Source organism: Haemaphysalis longicornis, unplaced genomic scaffold (genome assembly GCF_048455015.1).
Source record: "Haemaphysalis longicornis isolate Haplotype H1 unplaced genomic scaffold, Haemaphysalis longicornis Haplotype H1 scaffold_3, whole genome shotgun sequence".
Lineage (NCBI taxonomy): Eukaryota > Metazoa > Arthropoda > Arachnida > Ixodida > Ixodidae > Haemaphysalis > Haemaphysalis longicornis.
The window spans coordinates 165,774,403-165,797,309 of record NW_027526335.1 but is presented as its reverse complement, the minus strand read 5'-3'; the positions used below and the strand labels follow the sequence as shown (position 1 = coordinate 165,797,309).

Sequence of the window (22,907 nt, the reverse complement as noted above, 5' to 3'; positions counted from 1 at the left end):
AGGCACCACTGACGAGCCCCGTAAATACACTTTCTATGACTATCCGGCCCTGTCCATATCCTGATACAAACCACTTTGTATACCGTCGCTTTCATGTTTCAAATCAATGTGTACAGATATTCGCAGCGTACCGTGTGTCAATACAACGCCAACCGCCTGGACACTAGCGGCGCTCTTCCTCATTCCATCGCAAAACAGTGTATTAGTGTAGACAAAAATGCGCACCCTTCCTTGTGGATACCTCTGATTCTATTTCCTTGGTCGAACGATTAGGCCGGGGCCTGGTGTTAGATCGCGCGAAGTTTCCCCTGCACCCTGCCGTTAGGAACAATTTGCCCGCCGTCTGCCAGACTGGACACGCGCCCCTAGAGAGATTCCACCGCGCGCGTTTCTAGGTCGACTCTGGAGTGCGTTCGTCTGCCTGCACGGCGGGCAGACGAGCCATTTTCAAAGCGTGCTCAACGGCTCTTTGCTCGGACCTCGTACGTCGACGACGCGCTGTCGCACAGTATACTCTCGTCGGTTAAGCTCATGAGCAGACGATGTTTGCTATAAAGTGGACCGCAGAGAAATCTGAAACGAATCGAAAAGCGCCCGCGTGGGCAAACAAGGGCGCGAGACGGTTTGTGTGCTCGTCCGCCGGCCGGAACAATCTGTCAGCACGACGGCTTCCGCGTGAGAAAAGAAAACCAAAAATCGCGAGCGGCCATAAATTGCCGGGTGCCGCAGAGTGTTTGGTTTTTCGATGTGAGGGGCCAACAAGGCTCGTCGGAGTGATTTAGAAAGAAATGAAAAATGACAAGTGCTGAGGTGAACTCGAGTAGATAAACACGGCGGGATATACCCGAGGGGAAATGAGTGGAACTTTCCGCCTGTCTTTCGTGCGGAATATTGATACGGCTTTAGCGTCCTAGAGTTACTTCGTTATGGTGCTGTACGACTACTGATGTGCTCTTCAGTACTGCAAGTCACAATGTGCGGGGCTGAACAGTGCAGTTTTGACAAAGCTTCGTTGTCTTTGTAGGAACGAACCCTTTGTAAATACCACGTATAGGGTGTATTCACAGGGCCTTGGACCGCGCTGCGGCGCTACCTGCGCGGCGGCGGCGACGCCATATTTGAGGTTGCACTCCGCCGCGCGGGCAGCGCGTTTCCCGACGCGAAACGTTGTTTGCGGCGTGGTGCTGGCAAGAACGCTCGTGTGGGCGGTGTTTTTCTCTGCTTGATTCGTGTGTTTGAGAATGCCTGGTCGTAACGAGTAGCCAGCATTGTTTTCGCTGCGAAATTCCCGGATGCGCTGTTCACCGCAGACCCGAAGCAGGCCGAACGACGAAAGCAAGCGCGCCGTTTTTTGTTTGTTTGTTTTGTTGTTGTTGTTTCGCAGCGATGGCCAGGGCAGTGCTTGAAGACAGTATGATTTCGCGTGAAGAATGCAACTGTCCGATGGTTTGACAGGCGCGGCCAGCGGCGTGCATAACCCGGTCCGTTTTGGCCATATCGCGCTATCTCGGTGTCATCCCCGTGCGCCGATTTCCTTATTTCTTCCGTTGCTTGAAGCGACCGTGGCGCAAGTTGAGAAAATTTCTTCACCCAAGGCTGCGAGGATATTTGATGTGGTGGTGGCGTGTGAGAGAGGAGCTGGTTTTACCGTGCACCCAGGCATGTTGCGCGCTTCTTGAGGAGTATGAGGTGCACTGGCGACAGTGTTCTGTGCGTTGAACGCACGAAGGTCGTCCATTTGAGCTCCTAATGAAGCGGAACAATTACGCACAGGGTCTGGGTGGAAACCATCGCGAGGTAAGTACGTGATAAAATTAGGTATGGTGGCGACGACAAAGATCCCACCGATGATTTTCTAGTTTTTTCCTTTCGGTAAAGGCGAAGCGGAAATTATAAGCAGAACAAGATTATGGAACACGTACGCTGTGGCTACTTCGAAAGCAGCGCAGAGACAAGTGACAAAGGCTGCTCTAGTTTGTCCCTGCATACGTTAACGTTTTAGTCTCTGCGCTGTTTTTGAAGTAGTCAAACTGTGTACCCAGCGTCAAGCTTTAGTGTCTGAACACGTAACACGCTTGGTCGTTAGAGAACAGTCGAAGGCGACGAAGAAAAATTGGATCAATTTGGATGCCCGCAATTACCTGGGAAGCGATATTGCATGTACGCGTGCGTTCACCTCAACACTCGAAGTAGCCCATGTTGAGGCTGGGAGCCCAGTATGGTTCGTCTCATCCATAAAGTACGCCGGCTACCTTAATTTTGGAACATGTTAAGCATGCGAATGTTTCAAACATGTGACGAGGTGTGAGGTGAAAGCTCCGACGCCCATCGTCCCGGGGCCCACAGGCCTGGATGAAACGGGTTCCAACAGATTCGATACTTATTAGCCATATTATCGATAACTTCTTTGGTAATTCGTCGAATGAAGACAGACAGCCTTCAAGCACTGCCCTAGCATCCGCTTCGAAACAGCGAAATGAAAAAAAAAATGCACGGTGCGCTTTTTTTTATTTTGTCGTGCGGCCTGCTTCGGGTCTGCGGTTGTAGACGTGAACAGCGCATCCGGAATTTCGAAGCGAGAACAATGCTAGCTACTCGGTAGGACGAGGCATTCGCGAACCCACGGATCACGCAGAAAAAACACCGTCCACACGAACGTTCTTGCCAGCAGCACGCTGCAAACCACGTTTCGCGTCGGGAAACGCGCTGCCCGCGCGGCGGAGTGCAACCTCAAATATGGCGTCGTCGCCGCCGCGCAGGTAGCGCCGCCGCGCGGCCCAAAGCCCTGTGAATACACCCTATAAGCCAATTCAGCACAGTTTTCGCATTTCGCTACATTTTAGGCCACACAAAGGAATTTAAAGTGCGTCGATAGTTAGACGAGCAGTTTGTAAGCACCGGAATCCGGGCTAATTGCCAGCCTTGCGAAGAAAGGTTCAAGACAACAGGTAAGAGGCGTCCGTTTCAGGCAGAACACACTTTGTAACCTGCTGTTCCTGCCACGCGTGTCTCAAATTTATTCTTTGGTCCGTGCAGTCAGATTAGAGGAAAGAACCCCACGAGGCCAACCATTCAAGACGTTTCGCACGAAAGAAAGATTTACTTCTGGTCGGTATTCCTGCATTGGTCTGTGTTGACTAGCGAGCCTTGAAAGCATACGCCGTCCGTCCTTTGACTGATGGTCCTTATAAGGGCGCACAATCCCGCAAATATGACCCCCACAGGCGCACGAGGAAGCACTCGCTTCCTTTACTAATCGAAGGTTATCCCGCCGCCATACGTTCCCCGCCGGTGGTCAAAAAGCCAGGAGTATGTTCCGACAGAAGGCCAAGGACCCTTTTTTTATTCCGGCCATAACCACTCGTCGATGGAATGACTGACTGTCGAAGGACTCACTGTCGTTCCAGCCCTGCCTAGGGCTGGACCCTGCGCGTAGGCTACCTGGTCCTGCGGCCCTCATTCCCAAAGACAATGAACAGCTGTCGCTTAACGAACGACTCTTGACCTTTGAGCCGACGATCGAACGGCGACAGGGACGAGAAAACCTTTCCGCCGCCACCGGGACCATCAACGGGGCCCCGGCAGTTATATCTGGGCTTCCTCGTAGATACGCGAGCATGCCAAAGCAGACGCGTCGCCGCCGACCTTCGCAAGTTCGGCCGCCGCTTCCGCCGGTGGGAGAAGACTTCCTCGTACACTGCTGCAGAACCCGCCGACTACTCCCCTGATCATCTTCACGTTCCGCCGCGCGAGGGAAGCATAAAATGGCTGCACGCTCCCCCGACCCCGCCTTCGCATTCCGCCCACAGTAGTATTCTTCTTCGAGACCAATGTCGGCTCGTCGCCTTCTTGTCTCTTCGCAAGGCCGGTCCTTGGCCGCTGCGTCGTGTGTCCACCTCTGTCGCTGCCGATGACCAAGGGGGAAGGAATAGCAGCCGTCGTCGCGCAACGAACAACTATGCCAAGGACGTCTGCGCTGCAGTCCGGACTGGCGGCGACGGAAGATCGGAGCCATGGTCGCGAGCATTCCTCGACCTCGGATGCCTTCTCGTGGTGCGCCGAACGTCGGCTTTCCTCCCGTCAGAGGCTACAGCAAAGCCCCTCCTCCGTTGGGGTCTTAAACTTTCGTTCACTGCCCTCACGCCCCTGAAGAATGTGCGTGGTGCTCAAAACAACCAAAAAAAACAAGACTCCGACGCGCCTGTGGGGTCGTACAGCGCTTTCGTTGTCGAGACACAACTCGCTCGTTTTCCAAAACAGGGAGAACGCCCAAGAGACGCGAGGCAACCCGAAAAATGTTCCTCCCAGGGTTCCCGTCGGCAGTTGAAGGGGTGCGGGGACAGCGAGGGCTGAAGGGGTCGCTTTAATCAGCCGCCGTCAGTGGCGACGAAAAGTGACAAGCGTGTTCGCTAATCCCTTGTAATGGGGCGCCCGATCAGCGCTCCTTCGTCGACACCCCGCTTCCCCTTTGCCACGCGCCGGTCCCTGGAGAGGCGCTACCTGAACCATTGTCCGCACACCCCTCCCGCTGCTGGCGGGGTGGACGGGTTGGCTTCTGCCTGTTCGCGGGCTGTTGTCCGAGCGCGTTGAACCGGCGGGAGGTATGTAGAAGTGTGGGTCCCTCACTCTAGTTCCACAGACAGCCGACACGTCGCAGATACCGTGGCCTCTCTTGGAATGCAACAAGGAAACATTTGCTGATGGTGTAAACACTGTGCGAAATAAGCCGCCTGTGTCTTTACACTGCATCGGCGCTCGCCGCTTTCATTGTGTCTTTCTGTTTTTCTTGTAAGCGTTGTGGAAGGTTGTGTGAGTCAAGTTGAGACCGCCGTACTACACCGTACACGTCGTATCTCAAGCATCACTCGCGACGCTAAACTCATCCTCTTGGGAAGAACGAGTAAGCTGTGCTAAGGGGTCAATGTCCTCCAATATGCTGAGCCAGTGTACGCAGCTATAAACGTTTTCCGCTTACAAACAGGGTTCCCTTCGTTAGTCTCGGAGCTGATACGAGGCAAAAATTTCCTCCAAACCCGCGCATTTTCACGTGGGGAATGCAGAAACATTTAATACTAGACTGCAATACGTTTGCTTGCGGAAAGAGACGACCTCGCATGAACCCCAACTGTCCCGCAAGACTTTTCCAACTCCTAAAAAAGCCCACTCCGAACGAATGTGTACCGCTTTGGTGCGTACGAGGAACGGCCACGAAATCTCAGCCATAATTTGATTAATGAGGTTAACGTTCCGAAGGGGCGAGATGGTTGATCGCGGAAAATCGTTTTCTTCGGACGTCTGCCACAAAAATCTTACAGCTGTTTTCTGTTATATAAATAGAACCACGTCCAAGTCTAAAAGGAACACGAAAAAAAGAAAGAAAGAAAGAAAGAAGACACACCAGTTTTAGCGTTCCACAGAGCAGCCGCATTGCCACATCAAGCCGTGTCGCACAGAGCTTAACGACTCCGTGCAACGGGACTGAAAATCGGGGTTGGAGAAGAAAAAAGAGAAAAAAAAGATGAGGATGCAGGAAAGCGACGGTGGGTGGGCATCCCTGGGTGCTCTATCGGCGCGCGCTGGTGAGCAGCAGTCCGCCCTACAGGCGCCTGAATAAGAAAAGCAAGAGTTTAAATTACCCGCGCTCTCCTTTTTGGGGTCAAGCGCGCGTGCCAGGCGCGCATGCGTATAAGCGGCGCGTGCCCAAAAGAGCGAATCGGCCCTTTCTCCCAGGCCGATTCATAAATTGCGTGGATTTCGCCCTCTTTGGCGACAGACGGTCTTGCTTGAGAGGACGGAGGGGAGGCGCTCGATCTGCATTAAGAAAGGCGGTGGCTGTCGTCTGGAGCACACGAAGACGAATTTATGTAGCTCACTTTCCGTGATTCAGGGGAGGTTCGAGATCTTTTTCGAGATGCAAGGCGAAGCGCCGTTTGAGCGCTCGCATCTTCCTCGTTGACGGTTGCTCTTGAGTGACAAGGCGTGCGTCTGCTTTTGTTTTTCTTTTTTAGTGTTCCCTCCTTGAGTGCTTTTTGGCCTTACTGAAGTTTTCTGCTTTTTTTCTCTTCCCCATTTCTTTCTCTCTCTCTGTTTCCAAAAATAAACTGAATTTTCGAAAGTGCTCCTGGCACGCACTGGTAAGTTTTTTGTTGTTTTTGTATTGCGCGTTTTGCTCTATGAAGATTTACTTGTCACCTCGTGCGTTTACTGCGTCTTTTTAAACTAGTTTCGCGACTTCTCCAACTTCTCTATCGCCGTGGTATTTGACAAAAACAAAATGCGTAGCACACGCTTAGGTATAGAGTTCAACTGACGCCATATAGTAGTTAGAACTGGATAAAACGTTTGAATACAACACGTCACGCGGCCTCAAAAGAAATAGCGGACAGGAACGTGGTTGGTGGGGATTAGCAGTCACACTGCAAGAAAAATAAATGAGGACGTGTTGGTGTGACATCTAGCGCATAATTGATGGTAGCAAAAGGCACCAAAATGCGGACGTCGCGCACTAAGAGTTCCGTTAACATTCCAATATGAAGTCATACGGAGCGGGGCAGGTTGCGTTATGGGGTGGAACTATAAATTCAATGGAAAATATTTCCGGCTAATACATGCGTGCACTGAGAATATGGTATTCTTTTAAAACGTTACAGCAATTTTTTGCACGTGTTCACGAGGAACTGTACTCCCGCATTTCAAAGATACAAAGCTATGAGAGCGTCTTGGGTTTATTTTTTATTTAAAGCGTCTGTATGCGCTAATGGAAGTTGTGTAAAAAAAATCGCGCTTTTCAAACACTTCTGACAGGCGTATTAGCGCTGAGAGACATCGCATATAGGGCGGAAGTGTTCTAGTCCCCGTGTGCCCCCCCCCTCCAACGCTCCCGCAGTGATTCCACAACAAGCCCCCTCAGCCCGGAAAGTGTCGCCTTCACGGCTGCCCGCACCAACAATTATGCGAAATTATAGTCGTTCCGCTCAAGCCGAGCCCGGAGCGAATTACATAAATTGCGGCCGCCAGTGACACTATTCCCGGCTGTATGTACTGCTGGACGAGTTGCAAAAAACGTAAAAAGAAAAACTGCTTCTGAATTTAGTATAACGAGGCCAGAGAACACGCCTTCAAGGAAAGCGAAGAAAATAAAATCATGGTGGACTGGTAGAGTTGAAAACCGAACATCCTAAGCCCATATGTTGTCGAAGTACCCGTGGTGGCAACTGAGACAAGCATCGACCCGCCGACTTCCTAACAAACTAAGCAAAATTATCGGTTAAAACTTCACCCAAGTTGCTTCAACGTACAGCAAACCATCGTAACAAAAAGAAATCGCTTTATTCGATTTGTTTCATGAACACCACTGCACTCTAAAAAAAAAAAAAAAAACCCTTACTACGCGCTTTTAACGAAGGATCGCGTATTACGAGCACGGTTTCCTTTAACGAGGGTTTCCAGAATTTTTGCTAAAGTTGTTTCCCTTCCCACTTATTTCAAAATTTCTCTCTGCCGTAAAACATTAAAGCTGTTTAAAAATGCTTAGAATTAGGGGCAAGGACGATCTCACTAAGTACCTTGTCGACGAACAGACGACAAAAAGAGCGAATCAATGGCGGCAAATTTGAGTTCAGAATACAGCGACAAAAGAAACGTTCCTCCAAAGCGAGCTTGGACGTTTCAAATAACGTTGTACTCGGGCGCTCTCGCCGCAGCGGGGGCGAAGAGCGACTCAAAAGTTCACAAACGTTGCGTACGAGCGAACACAATGGCGTCGTTAAAGAATCGTCCGGCTTAAACTACGGAAGCGTCGTGCAAAGCTACCAAATGTAATTACCCTGTTGCGAAGTCGGCGCTGATACTCGCGGAGTATGCGCACGGCTGTTGGAAGCCATTAGCCTATTAGGCTAACAGCGCTACCTCAACAATGGACAGGGCAGCGCGTACTAGCGAGCAGAGAAGAAGGGGGGGGGGGGGGGGGGGAGGAGGGAGGAGGGGGAAAAGACTGCCCTGTAGTATCGGTCATGTTCTCGACTGTTGTAGCGAATTTTCACCCATTATGTCCGCGCAGGGAGTCGCACCTATAGCCGCGCTACGAGGTTACATCAAGAGTGTCGGCATCGCATTGATAAGCTTAGGAAGCCTATAAAGCGCATAATTCGATTTGCCATCTTACAACCTAGCACTCACTTGCGCTTAGCCAACTAGATCACACATGTTCAGTCGAACATCGTTAATTCGAACTCGCTTAATTCGAACTTCCCGTTTATTCGAACTGGCGCTGCGGTCCCGGCAAAGTTATGTGTATTTATATAGCTTTCGTTAATTTGAACTGCTTTTAATTCGAACAAATTGTCGGGCCTCCTCGAGTTCGAATTAACGTGGTTCGACTGTATTACGGGAACACCGGGGATCGATCCGTGTAGTACGCGTAAGTAATTTATTTCATTGTCAGCCGCCTTGTTTCCGATATATCTATTCTGCACATTGAAAATAGAAAAGGAAGTAGTTTTTGCAGCGTACCAGTCGGACGAGTTATTTATCGTTGATTATTTTGCCGAATATTCGCGAAGCTGTTTCTCGGCGCCCCTTTCTGACCTGAAACCTTACATTTTGAAAAGGGAGAGAATAAAGTGTAGCTTTAGAACCACAAGAGGTAGTCTTTAGTTCGATTTAGTCCTAGTTGCTGTGATATAAGGTAAAAGGTTGAAGTCAAAGCAAAAGGCTTTAGTGCAGGAAAATATGCACACGCAGAGCCTTCGTGCGCATATTCCGGCTCCCTTTCCTGGTCGTCAACTTTTGCTTTCGTTTTCTTTCCACAGATATAGCATTTGTGCCTACGGAGTCTCACAAAAGCTTTAAACCGCGAGATAAATTAGGAGAGGGGTAAAACCAGGTTGTATTAATCACGCGCGTACACTTGTGGAACATTGATGCGACAGCACGCACATGTAAAATTACACATGAGAACGATATAAGATGCATTGCAGATCGCAATACAGCCGCAATACCTGCAGAGCTAGGAAGAAACCAGTGTACACGTTTCAGCCGTATATACCACGGAGGCTTGTGGGTTCTACAGGATTCATTTCCGCAGGGTAATTTGTTGCTGCGTCGTTTGCGACTGGCGCTTTCTAGGGTCCACAAAGCTGTCTTCCTAGCAACAAACTTTCAACTGGTTGCCAGGAAAGTAACGTCACGTAACCGACGGCACTCGAGACCTCGCCAAGAGAAACGAACAAGAAAATACGCCGGAGGGATGCTGGGAGGCGCACTACACCTACGCTGTGCTTTACCGGGATGATGTGAGCACCATCGTCGGCATAAGGCACACACCACCGGTGGGAGTCTAGACGGGGCGGGCGCCAGACGTTCCGGCCGCAAATGATGATTTGACTCGTGCATGGCAGTATCGCCGACGGAAAACTCTTTGGGTGCCATCACTCAGGCGGCCACGATTTCAACGAGCCGCCGCATTATGTAATGTTTGTTTTCTTAATTTATTTCTTTTCTTTTCAATTTTGTTGTTCTTTCTTGGGAGCCCGCACCTCATAATATGAATGCAACGTTCTTAGCGTAACGTCGTATACGTGCTTCTCGTTGTGGCCTTCCGCAAATCTTGACGGTTCTTTTTTTTTTTTTTTTTTGTAGAGTTGCATATGAATTTGTGCCTCATTAGCCGGATACGCCGCGCTGCTATACTGCTCAAATAGCTTATAAAATTTTACTATATAAGTTTCAGCATTATTGTTCTTGGTGTAAATTTCAGTTTGATTGTCGTTTCATTGACCCGTTCTGAGCACGTTTTAGGGCTCATACCTACATTATTCGAGATTAAGTTTGCTGCGTAAACGTTAAGTTCGTCCAATTTTGAAATTCATTCATTGCCCTGACTAAACACGAATAATTCTACATAAAAAAAAAACTGCAGTACAAAAAAAAAACTGCCCATTAATTCTACATAAAAAAAAACACTGCAGAGGCTTCGGATTCTAAGTGGAAGGCTGGACAGCTGATGAAGCGACAAAATTCTTTTTTGTTTTTGTTGCAGTTAGTGGACTTAACGCGGAAGGCTACCGACACCGAGGAATAAATATTCTTGCCACTTACACTTACGCTTCCCCAGTTTTCCAAGTTTTTCTCTCAAATAATTCCGTCATTATTACCCGCAAGGCACTGCCATGACCGAGCTGGGAGTGGGGTGCCGCGCCTATGCATACATAAAAGACTTTCTGTCTCATCGCACGGCACGTCTCACCCTGGGAGGCGTGGAATCAGATCTCACACATATGTAGAGTCAGGGCGCGCCACAGGGATCCGTACTGTCGCCCTTCATCTTCAACGTCGTCATGATCAAGCTGCCTCACTACCTCGGGTGTACCCCCAGAATTCCGTACTGCCACGACTTCCACTGTCTTCTTCCCACATTCTGGGTGCAATTAAAACTAAACTACGGGTACGGTTCACCGAGCAAGGCTATGTCTCCAGTACTGCGACGCGCAAGAGGGAACATGAGTAGGGACACAGTGTTACCCATCAAGAAGAATGCGAGTGGACCCGCGCAGCGATACAATGGCCGCTGCTTCCAGGTCAAATGCGAAAATTTTGTTGCAATGTATTTTATGCTGCAGGTTTGGGACTGTGAGTTTGTTATCTGCGGCTGCAAGCTTTATTCTGCACTGCGAGTTGATTACACTGGGTACGCAAAGCTTCCCTCTTCCTGGATGCATGCACGGAGTGCACGTAATCTCCCCGCTCTTTCTGCGGTGTGTACCCCACTCTAAACACAATGGGACACCGATGCTCCTGCTGAGATACGAAATGAACTACATTGTGGACAACCCAGTGGCCGAAGGCCGAAAGACCAGCGCATGTTCGCAGAGGGCGTTGTCATTTTAGCGGCGGCTGTGTCATTGATTTTGGCCCGTGTACACTTCCAGCGTGTTGATGAGTCGTGCTATTTCTGAGCTTTTGTCTAGCCTGGCGTAGAGCGAATTGGCACTCTCATTCACCTCTTCAGTAATATTAGCTAAGATCTGGAATACATTTAAAGTATTCAGTGATAAACCAAGCAGTGTAACTACCATCATCATTTCTTTAGTGCTATTATTTACCATTTGCTCGCTCTTGAGACACAAAAAGAGGTAACAGTGAACCAAGTTGTACGAACATGCCCCGAAAGGTTCTTACTTGTACCCGATTACTTGTTGAGTAACATTCCGAAAGCAACACTGAGTAGAATTACCTTAAAACAGGCACTTGACTCAGGAGGAAAGATATGGAACACCCCCTATACGCTACTAAGAAAAAATTGCACCACGCCGAACTGAAAACGGGCCACATCCACCGCCTATCAACCAGGCTTACCAGCAGGGTAACCATTAGCAGGGTAGGGTACCGCTGCATGCAGATAAGCGGTTGCTTAATTATAATTTTCAAAATGTACTCGGTGTGCGGATAAATCCGTTGGTTGGAGCATGCGAAGTACTAGCAGCACATATCTTGAGGAATGGTCACGCAAGATACTTGTGAGAGCGGTAGTTTACGCGGTGTTGTGGACTTCAGCGGGCGGCCACCATCGAAATACCACGGCAATACGAAGTACCAGCGTCAAAAAAAAAAAAAAATGGATAGACAACTGCTCTGCATGGAACATATCTGGATATAGTCGTTGCTAAATCCAACCAGCATAACGGTTTCCCCAAGTTGTGTCACCAACTTTTCCTCATCATCCGACAGCACTGAACACGGCGTCGAAATAAACTAATAAGACACCAGTTAACGAGAATGCCAAACCCGGGGACAATTCCTAAAAAGTTACCCAACTGGGTCACATATAAGAGGCGGTGGTAAACCGAAGAGAGTGATCCTCGCATTCGGTCCAGCCCACTCACCTGCAGTTGTGTCGCGATAGTCGGATCGCGACGCTGTGGTTCTTCTCAAAAATCCGTCAGGAATCCGCGTGAGCAGTGCAGGCCGAGCGGCCGCGCACAACAAGCAAACACCCGTCCACAAACACACACACCGGCTGGCGGGCTGCGGTCCGTAGCGACATGCAGCACCGATATCAACCGCCAACGGTCACCGTCAAATCGCCACCACCGGGAAATTCAGCAGCTGCACCAATGAGACGTAGGTGGCCGCTTCTTCAGTTGGCGAGACACTTCCGATCGTTGCAGGCAGGCAGGAAGCACGACGGTGTCCAACACGCAGCCGGAGCGCGGCGCAGGCGACGTTTCGGCTACACGAAAGCGCTCTCCTCACGGAGCGAGCAGCGTTGGCCTAGAAGCGGGACGCGGAGGAGCAGCGGTAGCGGCGCGCCAGAGCGACGATCGTCGAGCGACTGGATACGGCCGCCTTCTCCATCACCTACGCGGCGCCCAGTTTCTGCGTGCTGTTCGCTTTGTTTCGTCTTTTCCAGCCTGCCTTTCCCCTTTCGCTAGTCACGCCGATGTGGCGCTCGCTCGCCCACGTGACCGGGCACGACGTCACGGGCGACGTCACGCGAAACGTCGCAGGGGAAAGCGGCAGCACGAGATGAAGAGAGTGGACGGAGGAGGAAGAAGTGGCGTCGCTGGACGGAGAAGAAAGCGGTGGCGCCGCCGCCGCCGACAGCCGGTTTGTTCTCTTCCTTTCCCGCTCGCTGTCCAGTCGGTTGCCGTGAGTCGTGGACGCAGCACGTCGGATGCGTTGGATGTCTGACAGGCGAACCGAGTAGTTTCGACGCCCAGGACGACTTCGGGCAAGAACGTTTGGTGGTCTCAGCACCATGAGAACTGTTCTCTAGCGATACACGCTTGTGGTTCACCCTTTGGTTGGTTGACGGAAAGCCAACGCCGGCATTTAGCGAATGTTTAATATTTCCCGTCTGTTTACAGGACGTCTAACAAAAATGTTTCGATATTCGGGGAGCGGTCAGCGCTACACGTGTAGAGACAAATCAACAAAAATACATAAATAAATTTTCAGGCGGTTCTTCACTTCCATCGACCAAGCAACGTCTAGTACAGACCGAGCGTGCAGCTGGTTCGTGTTGTGATAATAGCGATAGGAACTGGAATATATTTTATACTTAAGCCTTTCACGGGGAACCTCGGAGCGAAGGTAGGGGCAGCAGCGGCAACCCTGTCATCTACCACATTTACGAGATGTTCAGGATGGCTGGAATAGGCCGTACCATTGTGCTCAAGCGTATATATTTCTGACCGTGGGTGAAGAAGGAGGCTATTTTCTACAAGGAACGTCTAGTCCGGAGCTCCTGGGATAGACGCCAGGGCCTTATGCGCGCGGTCAACTAGGTTTTGCTGCACATACGCACTGGTACCGGCCCGCATCCTGTCCCATCAAGTGGCAGTAAGATACGGTATGGGTGGAGAGATCGGGGTTCTACGTGCATGTCCTGAGAACACAATAAATGCTGGGGTAATACCCGCAGTTGGATACTTGGGTCCCCGCTAATCGCTAGAATTAGCGTTTGAGGTGTGGAGTCGTCGGTAGCGCGTTTGTTGGTTAGGGGCTCCCGAAGAGCAGCACGAATAAGAAAAGTGATGGCGAAAAAAAATGGCGCAACTTGCACTACGGGTGCAAGGCTGGAGAAACAGCAGAGCTGTTGCGCAGTGACGTCACGGCTTGACGGGTGCCGGTGAGGCTCGGCGGAGCCATGCCTACTGTAGCACAGTGATCGCGAAGCTATGCACAGCTGTGCCAGGCGTTGCTAGGCAGGTGACGTCATCGCTCTGCGAAGATTTTTGATGCGAAGTACGGATAACGCTCGGCTTAAACCACTATGTTGTTAAAAAAATGCGCGCCTATCCACCCTGTTAAAGTGGTTGGAAAACCAAACTAAAAGACACCCAGAACGATTACCCATGCGACGTACCTTGAATTCACACACGTGGCTCTACAAAAAGTGAAACCAGAGATATATGAAATGCTCTTAACGACAGCCTTTATTACTTCAAAGAGATATTTTTTGTTAAGGTTAAATCAATGCATTATTCATGAACGGCGGTTGATTGAGTTGCATTGGTGAAGTACATGAGTGGGAACTCTGTTTTTATAAAATTAAAGGAAGCTCAAACCAGGTTTTAGACGATCTCACTTCTCCTTCGTCTCTTCCGCCGCCGACGGAGGCGACGAGATCGGCAGCAGAGATGGAAAAGAATTGGGGTGCCATGCATTGGTGTGAGCTTCCTCCAATTTTTATAACTCCTTGCGAATGCGCAAGGCGCGCACACGGCCGCTGCACGTGCCGTGAGCGGAACGCACAGCGGCGCGGGAGGTCGCGTGACGCTATCACGTGGCAATTAGCGAGAACGCAGGAAGTAAACCTGGAGATGTACTCGTTGAGTGTACTGTCTCCCCCGTCTCCGCGTGGGCTTGTAGCTCAATTGGTAAGACGACGGGCTCTCGCTCCGTTTCTCTATTCGTTCCAGGTTCGGTTCCTGGCGGTGCCATGTTTAATTGTTCGCGGGAGTTTTCTGGTGACACCAACGGTCACGACAGAACCCTTGGGGGTTAGAGGTAATAAGTTCGCTTTAAAAACAGAAACAACAGAACGAACAGGGGTATGCTGCTACCAAAGTGGGCGAATATCGCTCCCGAGAGGCCCAGCGAGCACGGAGGGAAAGGAAGCATCTTCTTGCATGCATCCCACAGATCATCCCATATACCGACAACTGCAGAAGGGGAATACAAAACGGTCTGCAACTTTGCAGCGAACTAACTAATAATTATGGAACCACCTTAGCGGCCAATCGCACTACGATTTTTCGCCAAGATATCTACATTAGTTTGAGATGTACAGATAATTCGCGAGAAAGAAAGTTGGCTTTCCCGCAGAGCGCATTCTATCGGCGAACAACGACGCGTAAAAATCGCTGGGAACGAGCCGCATATAGCTTTGCTGTAATGATAATAACCAACTGTCTGGAATCCTTTTCGCACATTTGTTTCGATTTCATCCGCCGCTTGCCGTATAATGCGGGCATGGTGCAAGTTTACGGTAAGGCAAGACGCAGTAGTCCCGCCTGTGACTACTGCGGGACTACTATGGCTTCGAGGCGCTACGTAGTGGAGGGCTCCGCGTTAATTTTTGACCACTTGGGGATCTTTAAGAAATATCGACACACGGGCGTTTCCACTTTTTGCCTTCATCAAAAAAACGGCCGCCGTGGGTGAGGGCGGAACCCGCGTCCTTTGTCTCAGCAGCCCTGGACCACCGCGTCAGGATTCGATTGAATGTAACCACTCCGGGGTATGAGGCTACGTATTTGGGGTTCGGTTACTTCGGTTGCTGTCTTAACCCTGCCAAAATCTTAGTGGTTATGCGAGGGAAGAATCGTTGGGAGTGGACGGCAGATTATATGTTTATTACATACCAGAAGCCGCCCTAAATTTTTGAAGGGGTACGAGGGAACGCGTGCTCGCGTGCCGGTATACATTGACACCCGGATTTTTCCAGGAACTTTCATCGTGCATTTTTTCTATAGTTTGCTCGCCTCTTATGATCTTAGCCGCTCGCTGTACCTGCCTACTCGCGTCTTGTTTGTGATACACGCCCGCTATTTTCTTTCGCTCTTGAGTGACCAACGCTACCATCGTTTTAGAGAGACATACGCGCTGCTATCATGTCACTGCCGTGCTCGAGAATGCGAAAAAACACTACGTACTCGTCATTTTTTCCCCCTAACAGCTGCAGCTGCAGTGAAACATAGCGAAGCACCCCAGGTTCCTGATATCTGTGGGCTATCGAAAAACATCCGCCGGGCGAAAATAACATTTATATGCTATTCCCGCTGTGGTTGAGATACAGGAACTACTGGATTGGAGGCGTGGATCATAATGACACACCGAAATTCCGCGGTGCACTTATCAGTAAACATGAGCGGTTTTATGTAGTACAAGTCTACAGGACGAAAAAACCTTGAAGGTTTGGTGCAAGGTGGTTTTAACGCGATTTCGGCTAGGACTATGTCAATGGTAGAAATGAACGAACGTGACTCGGGTCTTATCAAGTGTGCAGCCTTGACACATGCCCTAAAAGCTATACAGGTTACGCCGTGTTGCAAGACCCGTGGAATGTACTTCCGAATGTACCCATGCTCTTTAAGGCTCGCAAAATAATTTTTTTGTGTGCAAACGAAAAAAAAAAACAATTGTAAGGAATTTTTGACACTAATCGCCTAATGCATTCTTACGCCGCTTCTCCGCTTCAGAAACCTTTCGTTTCGTTGGTGTACTCTTGTGTGCTGATTGTAATTTTTTTTGTTTGTTGTTCAGTTAATCTCGCGAGGGCGCTGAGTTAGATGGAGCTTTGTGATTAAATTTGTTAATGTTTAGTTCTAGGTTCTTTATTTTTTTTTATTTACTTCGACAAATAATCTATATTTGCGATATTTCAACGTTTATATGCGTGAAATTTGCCATTTATGCATTCTTCTGCAAATACAGTGCGTTGCGTGATTGCTGACATTTCACAGTTATTTAAACTTTTAAGATCGTTTTGGGGTTTTTATTTTTTTATTTCACAGTTCTTTAAATGTTTCTGCTTGTTTTTGGGTTTTTCTTGTATTAATCGCATGCGGAAGACGATTTAGATGCACATTTGCGATTTCCTTAGTTGACTTTTTGGGGTTTGACTTTCCTGTTTTTTCTTCCCTTGGATCTACGTTTACGCTATCATGGTAATCATAGGTATTAATGTCTCCGATTATACCTTCCAGCGCAGAAACGATATGGATTTACACTTTACGCGGAACAGAACAGAAGGAAGGCAAAAGCGTCCATCCAAAATGCTCTGCCGCTAACGAGTACCCGCATGTGGGCTATCCACTGATTTTCACCTGCGTGTCCGCTGGCTACGCTTGGCTTCTCGAACGGCCCACGCATTTTCCGCGAACGTTCAAGAGATCCGGCTATGGGCGCTTCCGCGCGTTTTTCGGCGATTACGCATCTCGCCGAATATGCGCATCTGAACAAGCGCTCTGCCTAACCAACGAAAGTTCAGCGGAGCTAACCGGAAGAAACTCGGTCTGATTTACACCGTACACACGTCTCCGCCGGCCGTCTCAGTACGCGGAGCCTGCATGGAAACCGGTGCTCTTACGGCGAGGACGCTTGACGCGGTTAGCGCTGCTCGCGCACCGCTCTCAACGTCGCTCGCCGTTGCGGTCCGCGTACGTGTGAATGCGGAACGACGGAGGTGATGGCATGAGGCTCTCGTGTCGAGGAACTAACACGCGTTTGCGCGCTCCACCGAATGAGTGGATTTCCCCTTGGAAACGGGCGCGCTTGACGCAAAGGGGGGGCCCTCAGGGAAGTGTGCTATGCCCGTTTTTCTTCAGAACTGTAATTCAAGTTTTTCTTTTTTTTTTCTGTTAGCTGTGGTTTCTACGCCAGCTAAACAGGTTCTGTAGAAAATTATAAAATTAAGCGCGGAGTTCTAATAAGGGATAACAGTACATTATTTTTTTCGTAGAACACCTATTGCCCTCAACCGATTCCCGTTCCGGTCCAGTTTAATTGCACTTCTCGTTTTACTATTACTAGCTTTGGAAAAGTGAGTGAAGGTCCGGCTGTGAAACCGATCAAATAGACCATGCGATTAGTAGAATGGCGGCTGAGGGAACGACTGAGGAGCAGGGAAATACAGAAAGCTCACTGGAAGGCTGAGATGACAAAATTCATCGAAAGGATGGACTCACACGACACAAAGTCCTGACGTTTGCAAGAGGAAACGACACACAGGAGGTACGGGTTCAGGTGTTGTCCGGATAGGCCACTTCACAGGTAGAGGCACATTCCAGAGGGCAACTAGGAAACTAAGCGAAATTATTTTTACCAAAGTGGCTTCGGAACTTTCTCTGGTGCACGTGTTCTCGTGTGCAAACAGAACAGTTGCTATTATGCTCCACATAACAGTCACAAACCGAGAAATTGACCGACAAGTGGGACGTGGGCATACAATTTCAGCTGCTGCGATGTTCATGCAAGCGTACATTAAAGGGACCCTGCAACATGTCTCAACTTTTTCCAAATATTAAATACTTTTTTCCTAGTCAATAAACACACCCAGTACTTAAAATAGGGGGTCACGAAATACCCCATCCGAAAATTGCTGCTTCGTGCCCATCAGATAACTTTGAAACTTAATTGCTCAAGGTATTTTTCTCTTTTTCCCAGTCTTCGCATTCTTCGAGCGCTCGAATGACGTCATTATAGCAGTGTAGCCGCTATTAGCCGGCTTCCTGTCAGTTGTAGCAATAAACAAATTCTGTACTCACTTTACGAAAATCGCCGCGAAAGCAAAGCAGAAGCGGAAGGCGGATCTGATGCGACGAGCAAATCATGCAGTGCCGCTTGTTCTGGCGATGGCTAAAGCTTACAGGGCTTCCAGACCCGAAGGAGAGAGTGAAAGCGGTTATCGGAAGTGGCTACCAGAATTCGTTTATTGCTGCCATTGAAAAGAAGCCGGCCAATAGCCGCTACACCGCTCTAATGACGTCATTCGAGCGCTAGAGGAATGCGACTAGAAGGAAATAGAGAAAAATCTTTTGAGAATCTTAAGTTATCTCGTCTTTAAAACATCTTCTAAAAGCTATTCATGAGAATGGATCAGTAATTTTTGGCTGTGGATCTTCATGACCACCTATCTTATGTAAGCACTGGATGTGTTTGTGGACTACAGTCTGAAAGCCTTTAAAATTTAGAGAAAAACTGAGAACAGTGTTGCGCGGTTCCTTTAATGTACTGCCTGCTTAATTCAGATATTTCACGAGACGAAGTAATCAAGCGCACGACGTGTATTCTGCAGTCAACAAACCCAAAATGTTGCTTAGCGCCACAACCCTGCTCTAGTGAAGTGCTGTTTCTGTATAAATTTCGTTCCCCATAATTAAAAATTCAGTTGTTAGTTAGCAGTCGTTTTGTCTTCTCCGTAACGTACCGTCGGTTCACTGTGTTGCACCGACACTCGGACATAAAGTTTCCTGCAAACGGCCCTTTCAATGTTACTGCGATAATACGTGACAACATGACCAGCGTGACCAACGGGCCATAGTTTTCGCACAACATCATCAAGTCTTGGATAAATTAAAAAGAAATAAAAGGAGACCAATGGTAGGAGATTTGGCGTCAAGTTGGGGTAAACGCGGAGCTATGGCTCTTGTTCGTAACCGCAGACGGCTCTAGTTAGCAACATTACCGAATTTACACCAAGGGACTTGGTAAATTTCTACAGTGCGATTGCAGCAAAATTAGCGTTTCGATCAAAGCTATTTTACTGCTTTGTAGAAGTAGACAGCGAAGTAATGAAGCCGCCTGGGTGCATGTCATGAAGCTGTCTTCACTGCAGTACTTTGAAGTACAACGGCGAAGCATCACATGGTTTGTTTTATTTAAGGGGTGGGACAGGTTTCACTGGTCATTTTAGTAGTGAGTGAACATTGTAATAAAAATAACAAGCGTCCTTCTGCTAGAACTCGCATAATGAAACATTCTTTTTCTGCGTAACTGCGTTATTCATCTGTTATCTGAAAGGATTCGGCTGTCATAATTCTAAAATTTCTCAAATGATTTCAACTTCACCGTTTCAATGATGTAGAAGTAACAACAACCGCCGAACGAGAAATGTCATTTCGCCGTCTTTTCTCTGGTTTTATCTGTAGACCATTATAACCGATTATCGATGAATTTATCGATGGAGCCTTTCCTTTTAATCGGGCTTTACGCTACCATGAGCGCCAAGCCCTAATACCTGTGCCATGAACGGTGTTCACTGGTGGGATTTATTAGTTTTTTACTTTAGCATAATATTACAGTAACTTTGTTGGTGACTGTTTCTAGAACCAAACCTCGGACACGCAGAAAAGCTCCCTAATTGTCCATCCCATATGCGCGCAGCGTACTGGAATCCCCATTGGCTCAAGCTGCCAGGGTACGTATAGGTCGTCAGTAAAAGAAAATGATCACTGCAACAGGGACAGGGTAATAAACAAAAAAAAAGTGAGCCATTCCACTCATTGAAAGTGGATGACGAGAGAAAGTGGAACCCCGGCGAGTGCACGCGACCTCCCCATCGCGATGATTGAAACAAAGTGAGACAAAAAATGGCAGAGGGAAGTTGTCATGACGACGGGACCGCCACCCCGAGGAGCCGGAGGAAACTAAATACGCGAGAGCTTGGAACACCGACAAAGACAGGATGAAACCTATAAGCCCAAGGTGCAAATAATGTTATGAACGGCGTGCGACTTTGATGGTGACCTAGTGCTTATAGCACACGCACCGGGACGTTCGGTTTCCAATGCATCGAGCTATGGAAATCCTCGCGCTTCCGACACGCCAGGCCTCTAGACTTCTTGTTCGCTCTGATGATAAATGCATGGAACACATAGCCTTATAGGGCTATTTCACGTGCAGAGCGAGAGAGGCCTGCATGGCACACTTGTTCCACCTCAAGCGAGTCTGGGGCGCATCCGCGATCTCCCTAATCACTTGCCGCGCATGCATGAAGACAATTTCCTTATCGTGAAAAATTGGACGGCACAGGCAAGGGCTGCAATGCGCCGCCAGATGAAAAGATAATGCTCCTTTTAAAGACAATTTATATTCTATGGACGCTACCGCGGATTATCTTGGACGGGAGGCAAGTGTATTAGTCAGGTCTCTGTTGCACCGCACGCGATAGTGGTTGCATGCTTATCCGACGCCAGTAAGTCACTTGCACTTTCTGGCGCTGCATACAAAATCAGACACACTTTTGTAGCGTGTTTTTAGTTTTTTACTTTATCTTTGTAGCACTGTTCATGCACGGTCCGGTAACGGGGTCGATATATATGTCCCGTGTTTTCCCTTGAATCAAAATTTAGTTGAGGGTGAGCGCTCGTATTATGTTACGTGTGCGTCTGCCGTCTTCCACCTGTTGTGCTGATTGAAAGTCTGCATATCATGCTTAGTTCACAAAACGGGAAAAAGATTACTATATGAGACACATATAAATTTGCCTTAAATGCTTCTGATTTTTACTGCACCAGCTGTCAGTGCAACCTGTTGTACAATTACCGCGGGTAGCAACAATCGTCATGGTTTCCGTTGTCGCCTACGCGGGATGGGGCAGGAATGGTGATTGTGACGTTGAACGCGCCGACTACACAGGCCATGAGGCGCGCCGGAGCGGAGGGCTCCGGATTAATTTTGACCACCTGGGGACATTTAAAGGGGCCACGCAGTCTAAACACAAGTTTGGTTCAATCGAAAGATTGCCTCATGAGAGTCATACTGACACCACTTTTAACGTAAACTTCGCACAAATAAGCTATATAATTAGGAAAAAAGGGAATGACCACGGGACGCACTAGCTCATTTCTCGCACTAGAACATACGACGTAATATGCACAGCTGTGTGATTGGCTGAGTCCGTCTAAAGCAAACACAAGTTAGGCAGGGTTTATGAGCTTGCAGAACGAGCTGTTTTCGCTTATATATGTAATGTAGTGTGGGGAGCGCCTTGGCACGACACCTTCTGGCCTAGAGGGTGTTGCCCAGAGCCCCACGCCGCGAGCTCCCTTCCCTTGCCCTCCTCGCCTGCCGTGCGGCCACCGGGCCGCGGGACCTGGGGACGTCGGGGCCCGAGAGATGGAGCTGGCGGACACGGGGCAGCGGGCAGTGAGGGGAAGGAGCGGGCGGTGGTGAAGAAGAACCGCGCGCGGGGACTCGGACTCGGGACGCTGGGAGTTTTGGTGGTGTGTGCGTGTGTACGCCCCGACAAGGATGTAAGTAGAGAGTTCTTTCACGCAACCGCAGTGTGCCTCATTCCTTGGCATGCCGTAGAGAGCAGGCCCACAGTAGTCATGGTACTAAAACACCGGGACGCTCGTTTTCCAACGCCTCGCGCTATTGCGTAACGCGTACTGAAAGAACATATTGGGACACTCGTTTTCCAATGACTCGCTCTAGAACGTTTGATCTCCGTGGGCAAAAACTCGTACTAAAACAGCACGCCGGGAGGGCCGTTTTCCAACGCCTCGCGCTGGAACGCTTTGTGCTTCATATACACGAGACTTTTACAGCAAAGCTGTATACCTCTACCCCCAAACGGTTTCATCTCCGTGGGCGAAAACGCCAAGGCGCCAAGAATACACTTATACACTGCATGCTTCGCCCCTCCCTACGTTTCACGTTAATGAAGACGGCTCGGTTTTTTTTGTGTTGTTTTTCGCCTTTATCATAAAAGCGGTCGCCGCGGCTGGGAATCAAACCCGCGTTCTTGGGCTCAGCAGATGGGACAAGAAGCTGAATCCTCCATATATGCTCGCAAAAATCATCACCCGTTGTCTCCTCCGCATTTAAGCGTCGTTCCTGATTAAAACTGGAGGCGAAAATTTTGTTGCGACGTTATTTTTCCGTACGACACAGCGGTGGCGCTCGTTATTTGCCGAGATTACGTCCGTAACCATTCACGGGGAAATTATTTCCGCGGAAGGCAACATTTCCAGTAAAAAGCCCATTTCATTGAAGCCCTTCAACGCTAAAGCAAGTCTCGGCGCCGCTTCATTATTGTTCTTTTTGCAATGAGCTTATACTCAAAAGCCCATCCGCTGAAATTATTTCGTGAGGCCACACAACTTCAATAGAACACACCTTTTAGAAATATGCAAGTAAGACCTAACTTTCAGACGGAAATTAACTAGAGGGAAAGCGCACCTCCCATTACCCCCAGTTCTGTCCACCGCTGGCCTTATGCCTCTGTTATGCCACCTTATGCCTCTGTACTCTTGGAGGCTCACTAAAAGGGTTCAACCTAAATTGAGGACGTCTCCGCGAGTAGTGGAGCGGAAGATGATAGCTGCAACATTAAGGGACACGAAGAGAACGGAGTGGGTCAGGGAACAAACGCGTATTAAGGACATATTAGTGGA

The 22,907-nt window shown here is 49.1% G+C and overlaps 1 protein-coding gene across 4 annotated transcripts in view; it reads right to left on the bottom strand.

Moving 5' to 3' along the window:
* The window catches only part of Exp (expansion), a 296,958-nt gene that overhangs the window by 194,685 nt on the left and 79,366 nt on the right, over positions 1–22,907 (bottom strand). Inside the window, exon 1 of one of the 4 annotated variants that reach the window (XM_077704572.1) lies at positions 11,883–12,343. The exons of the other annotated variants lie outside the window; for them this stretch is intronic. The gene's annotated coding sequence lies outside the window, so the exon portion shown is untranslated. Of the gene's footprint in view, positions 1–11,882; positions 12,344–22,907 lie in introns of those variants that run through there. 4 annotated transcript variants of the gene reach the window in all.